Here is an 8,432-nt window from a genome sequence, read left to right as displayed (position 1 = left end):
AAGAACTTTTTTTGGCAGAAAACTGTGTCAAAAAAGAGTCTGAGAGGTTTGTGCAATCATGGCCCCAACTATCTGCTTTAATTAGTCCCTTGAGATTCTTAGCCAGCAACAAACCTCAGTGGGGCTCATTAATGCTTCAAGGTACTCAGGGGTAATTTAAGTACTTCTTTTTGCTACTGAGTCTCTGAGAGGATTTTGTGCAATCCTGGCCCCCAATTTTCTACACCAAGGAGTCCATGAGGAGCCTGTGCTGGGGATGGACCTCTGTGGCACCCATTGATGCATTGAGACACTTTGGGTTTTTCTTCTGACTTCCACTCCTGGAAAGGTTTGTGCAATCTCCTCCTAGGCCCTGAGGTTCCAGGGTTTGACACCAAATTCACCATGGGACTCATCAGGATCAAGTAAATCCTGACAAACCATGACTGTGCCTTGAGTTCCCTCTGGTCTAGTGCCATTCATGAGGTAGTATTCCTGCTGCACTTATGGAGAAATATTTCAAAGAGCTTCTAAGAAATATGTATTCCTATTTTCAAGGGTGTATTTCATTATTGTTCTCATTACACAAGAGGAGATTGCCGCATTCTGTGGTTGATACTGAACCAGGGTCTCCCAAGGAGGTCTGGCCTGCTCAGAGAAGCTGTGCTTTGTGATCTGACCCAGTGTGGACAACCTTGCTCCACATTCCCCAACCACATCCTATCTCTTCTCACTCACCTGGGACCTGCTTTCCTTGGAGATCTGGCTGCACTTAGCCAAAGAAGGATTTTCTTCTTTTATTTTTGAAGCAATCTAAAACTCCTGAGTTTCCCCAGTGAAAACAGAAACCCTCCTCAAGTGTGTGCCAAGCCCAAGGTGCCACCAAGAGCACTGCAGCCCTGCCCTGGGCCAGGAGTGAGGGTGGATCATCATCCCAACCTGCCCTGGGCCATTGCAAGGGGCTGTGGCCATGGACACTGCACTGACCCCACTGCTGGCTTTGGATCCCTCATCCATTCAAGTTTCCTTGGAAAGCACCCCAAGGACCCATTTCTGCAGCCAGGTTCTGTGGCCACTTGCATGCAGAGCTGTTGCTGTCCTGGGCTGCCAGGGCAACCCTGAGGACAAAGCGGTGCCGGGGCTGTTCCAGGTACAATTGCACTGACACTCGCTGATGCCCTCAGGTGCCACGGCAGCGGCCACAGGGACCCGTTCCTTGGTTTGGTGCCGTGGCAGCCAAGGCCTGGAGCCGCTGTGATGGTTGGGTGCCATGGAAACCTGCCCTGGGCCCCTTGCTCAGGGCTGGTGTCACTGCCCAGAGCCAGAGGGGATCCCTTGCTGGGGGCTTGTGCCACGGCCACCTGCCCTGTGCCACGCTGGCTGCTCAGGCACCGTGGAACCAGCAGCAAACGCCACTGCCAGGGCCAAAGGCCAGCTCAGCCAGACAGAAAGGGGCAGTGCTGGGCACTGCTTCCATGGCAGCCCTCACTGGGACACCACACCTGGGTCACCTGTCATGGAATTGCCATGGAAACCCAGCTGATTGGAAATGCAGTGGTGGACAAAGGTTTTAGTGGGGCCTGTCACAATAGGACAAAGGGTGGTGGTTTTAAACTAAAGGAAGGGAGGTTCAGATAAGGGAAGATAAGGAGGAAAGTTTTGATGATGATGTTGGTGATACACCAAGACATGTCCCCAGGGAGGTGGTCAATGCCCCATCCCTGGAAACATTCAAGTCCAGCTGGGACAGGGCTCTGAACAACCTGATCTGGTGAAAGATGTCCCTGCTCATGGCAGGGGTTTGGATGAGATGAGCACTGCAGAGCTCTTCCCATCCAAAGCATTCCAGGATTGCATGGGGAGAAGGGGCTGCTCACTGGACTCCATCCACTCCCTTGACTCCTCCTTGTCTCTGCTGGAGCCCACATCCAGCAGCCAAAGCCAGCCCCTTCTCTGGCCTTTCCCTGCCCTGCCCCAGGGGCTGACAGAGCCAGGGTGGCACAGGTGACCTTTAGGCTTTGCAGGGCTCAGGCACAGCGGCTGGGACAGAGTCAGGGCTGAGGTCACACTCTGTGGGCTGGGGCAGAGCCCAGCCAGAAATGAGCCCTGGAGCAGCAGCTCTGCAGTGGTGGCCACCAGGCCGCCTTGCCAAGGGAGGCTTCTGGCCACGGCCTGGAAGCAGCTGCTGCTGCCAAGGTGCCTTTGGTGCCTCAGGCTCTCCCTGGCACAGCTCCCAGCACGGCACTCTGCACTTGTGCCCGAGACCTTCACTGTGTTGGGGCTGGCCTGGGGCTTTTCCTGCAGCGGGATCTGCCCTGGTCCTGGCACAGGAAAGGCAGTTCCTGCTGGAGCAGGAGGCTCTGCCTGCAGTGGGCTCAAACAACTCTAACAAAGGCCCATTTACTTCAGAATTGCTTTCTAAAGCATGATATTCTAATAATTGTAATAGCTCCTAAACTGTGGAGTAAATAACTCTTTCTTTTATTTACTCTGTAGTGTGAATAAATCTTTCTGTCCATTCCTGATCTGAATCAATCATAGTTGTATCTATATAAATATATCTGGTATTCCTTTGTTAATCCTGTGGGACAAATTGCATTGCAGTTCAATCCACCTGTCCAATCTTTTACACATAAACCTTTAACAAAATGTGGGGATGGGATTGGATCCAGCCGCTCCCAGTCTCCTCTCTTAGATGGAATTTTAAAAGTCTAGGCATCCTGGAGGAGTTTCGGGATCCATGGTGGCTGTTGGGTGTCATTTCTCCACCTCATGACTCAGCAGGAGTTTCTCCAATGAAGAAATAAAGCTTTTGCCTGAAGCTCCCACTCTGCCCATGACAGGAACCCCTGTGAGTGTCTGGGACATCCTGGCTCTTTGGCAGCCTGGGGACTCCTGGGATGTCACCGTGGAGCCCCCGTGAGTGCCTGTGACAGATCGGTGCCTTTGCAGCCCAAGGTCCCCTGGGATGTCACCATGGAATGGCTGTGACTGCCTCTGACCACAGGGCTCTTGACCATCCCCAGAAACCCCTGGGAGGTCTCCATGGAGCCCCTGTCTCTGCCTGTGACATTCCAGCTCTGGAACAGCCTGGAGACTCTTGGAAAGTCCCCATGGAACCCCTCTGAGGGCCTGTGACAACTCGGTTCCTTAGCAGGCAACCATCACCAGCCCCTGTTGCTATGGTCAGTTTCCATGGCAACCATCACCAGCCCCTGTTGCTATGGTCAGTTTCCATGGCAACCATCACCAGCCCCTGTTGCTATGGTCAGTTTCCATGGCAACCATCACCAGCCCCTGTTGCTATGGTGAGTTTCCATGGTAACCATCCCCAGTCAGTTTCCATGGCAACCACCACCAGCCCCTGTTGCTATCGTCAGTTTCCATGACAACCATCCCCAGCCCCTGTTGCTATGTCGGTCCCTTGGCAGCTCCATGCAGATCCCAGGCCAGGGGTGGTTCCATGGACACCAGCTCAGGCCTGGAGCCAGAGCCCGTTGCCATGGCAACCATTTGCAGCCCCATTCCCAGGGCCATGGGATCCCAGCACAGAATTGGCTGAGTTGGGAGGGACCCATCAGGATCCTCGAGTCCAGCTCCTGGCCCTGCACAGGACACCCCAACAATCCCAGCCTGGGCCTGGAAGCGGTGTCCAAAAGCTGCTGGAGCTCCCAGAGCCCTGGAGCTGTGACCCTTCCCTGGGAGCCTGTTCAGTGCCCCAGCAGCCTCTGGGGGGAAAAACCTTTTCCTGACATCCAACCTAAACCTGCCCCGACTCAGCTCCAGCCCTTCCCTCCAGTCCTGTCCCTGGGCACCAGAGTGAAGAGGTTCCCACAGCCCCCAGCCAGGGACCCGCTCCCAAGGCTGCTGCCAGGGCAACCAGGGCTGGGACCAGCTGGGATGCTCGGTTTCCATGGGCTGGGGTTTAGGAATGGGATTCCCCAATTTCGTGCTCTAGCTAAAACCCTGCCGCTGCTCGCTGCTCTCCAGCCTCCCATGGAAAGTACAAAAGACAAAGATCCCGGGCTGGGATAAGAACAATTTACTGGGAACAGCAACAAGACAAGGAACCAAGAGGAACAGAAACAATATTCATGACAGAAGGGATAAGACAAACAATAAACAGGGAAAACTACAACAACACTGACTGGAACTTCCCAGCCACATATTTCCTCCTGCTGGGAAAGGACACCCTTGTCCTTGGGAAAAGAGAGTCCCTTTCCTGCCCCTGGCAATGACCTGAGATGGGATCAAATACAATGATGGAACTATGGCCAGACCCTCATGTTCTTCAGTCCCACCTCACATCATTGCCAGGGGCAGGGAGAGGGACAGGTGTCTTCCCAGCATGGATCATGGGAAATGTGGGTCACCAGGGCTCTGCCCAATGTGGGTCCTCTGATGGGGGATGAGGTTGGAGACACACATGAAGCTCTTCTCACAATTGGGGCACTTCCAGGACTTCCCTTACCGGTGCCTCCGTTGGTGTTGGCTCAGGTGAGACCTCCGGGTGAAGCTCTTCTCACACTGGGGACACTTGTAGGGCCTCTCCCCAGTGTGGATGCGCCGGTGCCTGATGAGGTGGGAGTTGTGCTTGAAGCCCTTCCTGCAGTCAGGGCAGCGGAAGGGCCTCTCCTCTCTGTGAATCCGCTGGTGCATGAGGAGATTGGAGCTGGTCTGAAACCTCTTCCTACACTCGGGACACTCGTAGGGCCTCTCCCCAGTGTGGGTCATTTGATGGATGATCAGTTTGGACCTCTGGTTGAAGCCCTTCCCACATTCCCCACACTTGTATGGCCTTTCCTCAGCGTGGAGGTTCTGGTGGCAGATCAAGTGGGAGCGCTGCCTGAAGCTCTTCCCACACTGCTCACACTCGTAGGGCTGTTCCGTGGTGTGGATCCTCTGGTGGCAGATCAGGTTGGAGCTCTGGCTGAAGCTCATCCCACATTCCCCACACTCGTAGGGCCTCTCTCCAGTGTGGATGCGCTGGTGGGTGATGAGGGTGGAGTTGCGCTTGAAGCCCTTCCTGCAGTCAGGGCAGCGGAAGGGCCTCTCCTCTGTGTGAATCCGCTCGTGCACGAGGAGATCTGAGCTGGTCTGAAACCTCTTCCCACACTTGGGACACACGTAGGGCCTCTCCCCAGTGTGGATCCGCTGGTGACTGATCAGGAGGCAGTTCCAGCTGAAGCTCTTCCCACACTCCAAGCACTTGTGGGGCTTCTCCCCATCATGAGGCTGTTCAGGGATCACCAGTTCAGAGCCCCAGCTGAAGCTCTGTCCACCTTCCTGGCACAGGGTGGGTCTTTCCTCCTCAGAGCACCCTGGGATGTGTTTGGAGCCCCTCAGTGTGCGAGAACTCCTGGGTATCTCCTCCCTTTTGGATTCCTGCACTGTGGAGCTGCTCAAAACCAGTTCCACGAGGTTCTGCTGCGGGGATTTGTTCTCCCTGGTCTCCATCCTCAGCTCCTGGTCTGGGGGAGGAAGGACAAGGACAGGATGGGATTTGCCTCCATGCCACAGGGAAGGGGAAGGAGATTCTCCCAACACATCCCTGGCAGGACGGCGCCGGCAGCGGGGTTGTCCTGCAGCCGGGGGCCATGCTGGGCTAGGAGATAGAGCAGGAGAGAGGGGGAAAGGGGCACTGACTTCCTCCTCACCTGCCTGGCTGCCATGGGCATCTTCCGCTTTTTTACAGCCTCCTCCTCCATCTGGCCAAGGTTTGGGAATGGGAAGTCCTGATTTGGGGAAAAAATACAATGTATGGGCACATTGGGTTAGGGTGTTCCTCCTGCCCAAGTCCCTTGGGTCCCTTCTCCCCTCATTCTCTGCTTCGGGGTGCAGGGGCTCCAAGGAGTCCCCCCCTGCCCCTCTCCAGGCTGTTGAGGGTCCCGCCAATCGCGGCGCTCCCCCCTCTCTGGGCTCCCCACTTTGGGCTCCTGGGGGACACAGGGCTCTGCTCCTCCAGCCTTGCTGGGGACCCTGGCTGGGGACTTCCAGCCCCTGGGGCTCCTCTCGGCAGATTTGGGCTGGGGGGAACGCAGAGAGGGGTGGGGGATCCCAGGAGTGGCATCACTGGCAGTGACTGGGCTGTACTGAGCTAACTGGAGCCTTAGTGGGGCAACTGGAACTGACTGGGAATGGCTGTGAGCATGCTGAGGGCAACTGGGATATTCTGGGGAGTGTCTGTGACCATAACGGGGGGACTGGAACCACACTGGGAACAGCTGGGACCATGCTGGGGAGAACTGGGAGTGAGTGGGAGTGACTGGGTCTACACGGAGGGCCACTGGGCAGGACTGGGAGGAACTGGGATCACCTATGGAGTGACTGGGACTATACTAGGGGTAACCGGGTACAGCTGGAACCATGCTGGGGGCAACTGGGATCCTACTGGGATCACTGTGGGAGAGGCTGGGTCCTGCTCGGGGACACTGGGATCATACACGATCATACTTGGAGCAATTGGGACTGCACTGAGGGTGACTGGGAGTGGCTGGGAGCAACTGGCATCAGACTGGAATCAACTCAGTGCAACTGGGAGTGACTGGAAAAATGCTGGGAGCAACTGGGATACACTGGGAGAGATTGAAACCACAGTGGGGGTAAATGGGTAACTGGAACCATGCTGGATGATAATGGGAGCAGCTGTGCCCATCCTGGGGTCCTACTGGAACTCGCTGGAATCATACTGGGAGAGACTGGAATAGTATGGGGGGTATCTGAGGGTGACTGGGATTATACTGGAACCAGACTGGGAGTGTCAGGAAGGGTACTGGCTGTGACTGGAACCATAATGGCGCTGACTGGGTGCAACTGGGATCATCCTGGGAGCCACTGGGATTACAGCAGGTGTGATGGATCTTGACTGGGGGTTACTGGGAGCTACTGGGCCCATGTTGGGAGGAAAATGTGAACACACTGGAAGCAACTGGGATCAACTGGAAGGTAGTCGATCCATGCTGAGAGTACTGAGACCACAACTGGGGCAACTGGGAGTAACTGGGAAAGACTGGGATTGTTCCAAGGTAACTAGAACCTTACTGGGGTAACTAGGATATACTGGGAGTGTCTGTAACCATACTGGAGTGACAGGAACCACACTGGGAACAGGTGGGACTGAGGGGGGGGAAATGGGGAAAGAGTGGAACCATGCTGAGAGGAACTCGGACTATTTTAGGAACAACTGGGATCATACTGGGAGGAACTGGGGACAACTGGAACTATTGTGGCAACAACTGGGATCATACTGGGATCACAGTGGGAGCAGCTGGGTCCATGCTGAGTTAGACTGGGATGACACTGAGGATGACTGGACTCATACTGGGATTGACTGGGTGTGGCAGTGAGCAACTGGAATCATGCTGAAAGCAACTGGGAGGAACTGGGAGTGACTGGGAGCATGCTGGGGGTGACTAAGATATACTGTGAGAGACTGGGAGCCATGAGGATCATAATGGAGGCTGCTGGGGTCATACTGGTATTGAAGGGAGCAACTGGGATCACACTGGGGGCCACTGGCATCGTACTGGGAGTAACTGGGACTTTCTGTAAGTGACTTGAGTCATACTGGGAGTGGCTACAATCATACTGGGATTATAGTGGGACTGATAGAACCCTAACTGGGGGTTACTGGGAGCCACCAGACCCATGCTGGGAGCCAGCTGTGCTCACACTGGGAGAAACTGGGAGCAACTGGGAATGACAGGATGTATGCTGGTGACAACTGGGATGTACTGGCAGTGACTGGGATAAAACTGGGGGACAATGAACCATGCTGAGGTAACTGGGAGTGCCTGGCAATGACTATGAGAATGTTCAGGGCAACTGGGATATACTGGGAGTGCCTGAGGCTAAGCAGGTGGTGACTGGGACCACACTGGGAGCCACTGGGAATGTGCTGGGGGGAACTGGGACCATGCTGGGGGAAACTGGGGGCAAGGGTGAGTGCCTGGGGCCCTGCTGGGAGAAACTGGGATTGTACTAGACTCATACTGGGTAGTACTGGGAGTGACTGGGGCTAAGCTAGGGGCAACTGGGAGAACTGGGAACACACTGGATGAAAGTGGGAAGAACTGGGAGCAACTGGGACTATGCTGGGGGCAAATTGCATCACAATAGGGCATGACTGGGCTCATGCTGGGAATGCTGGGGAAAATGGGACCACATGGGGGAAGCAACTGGGCTCATACTGGGAGACCCACTTCCAGTACCAGGATCCCCCGAACCCCTTTCCCGGCCATCCCGCCCCTCCAGCCCCAGCACCCCCGCCGGGGTCCCGCCAATCCCAGGGGTCCCCCCCTCTCGGGGTCCCCGCTTTGGGGCTCTGGGGCTCTCCTCTCCTCGCAGTCCCGCTCAGGGAAGCCGCAGCTCTCCCGGGGCTCCCCAAACCCGGTGTCCCCCCGCCTGTCCCGCCGCTCCCGCGCTCCCCACGTGGCCCCGGCAGAGCTCGGAGC

General features: G+C 55.9%; 1 pseudogene; it reads right to left on the bottom strand.

Moving 5' to 3' along the window:
* Positions 1–4,225: 4,225 nt before the first annotated feature.
* Positions 4,226–8,432, bottom strand: part of LOC120747843 (zinc finger protein 271-like) — an 18,025-nt pseudogene continuing 13,818 nt past the window's right edge.

The sequence above is a fragment of the Hirundo rustica genome, unplaced genomic scaffold (genome assembly GCF_015227805.2).
Source record: "Hirundo rustica isolate bHirRus1 unplaced genomic scaffold, bHirRus1.pri.v3 scaffold_224_arrow_ctg1, whole genome shotgun sequence".
Taxonomy (NCBI): Eukaryota; Metazoa; Chordata; class Aves; order Passeriformes; family Hirundinidae; genus Hirundo; species Hirundo rustica.
The sequence above is the reverse complement of the archived record's forward strand: the minus strand, read 5'-3'. Positions and strand labels throughout refer to the sequence as shown.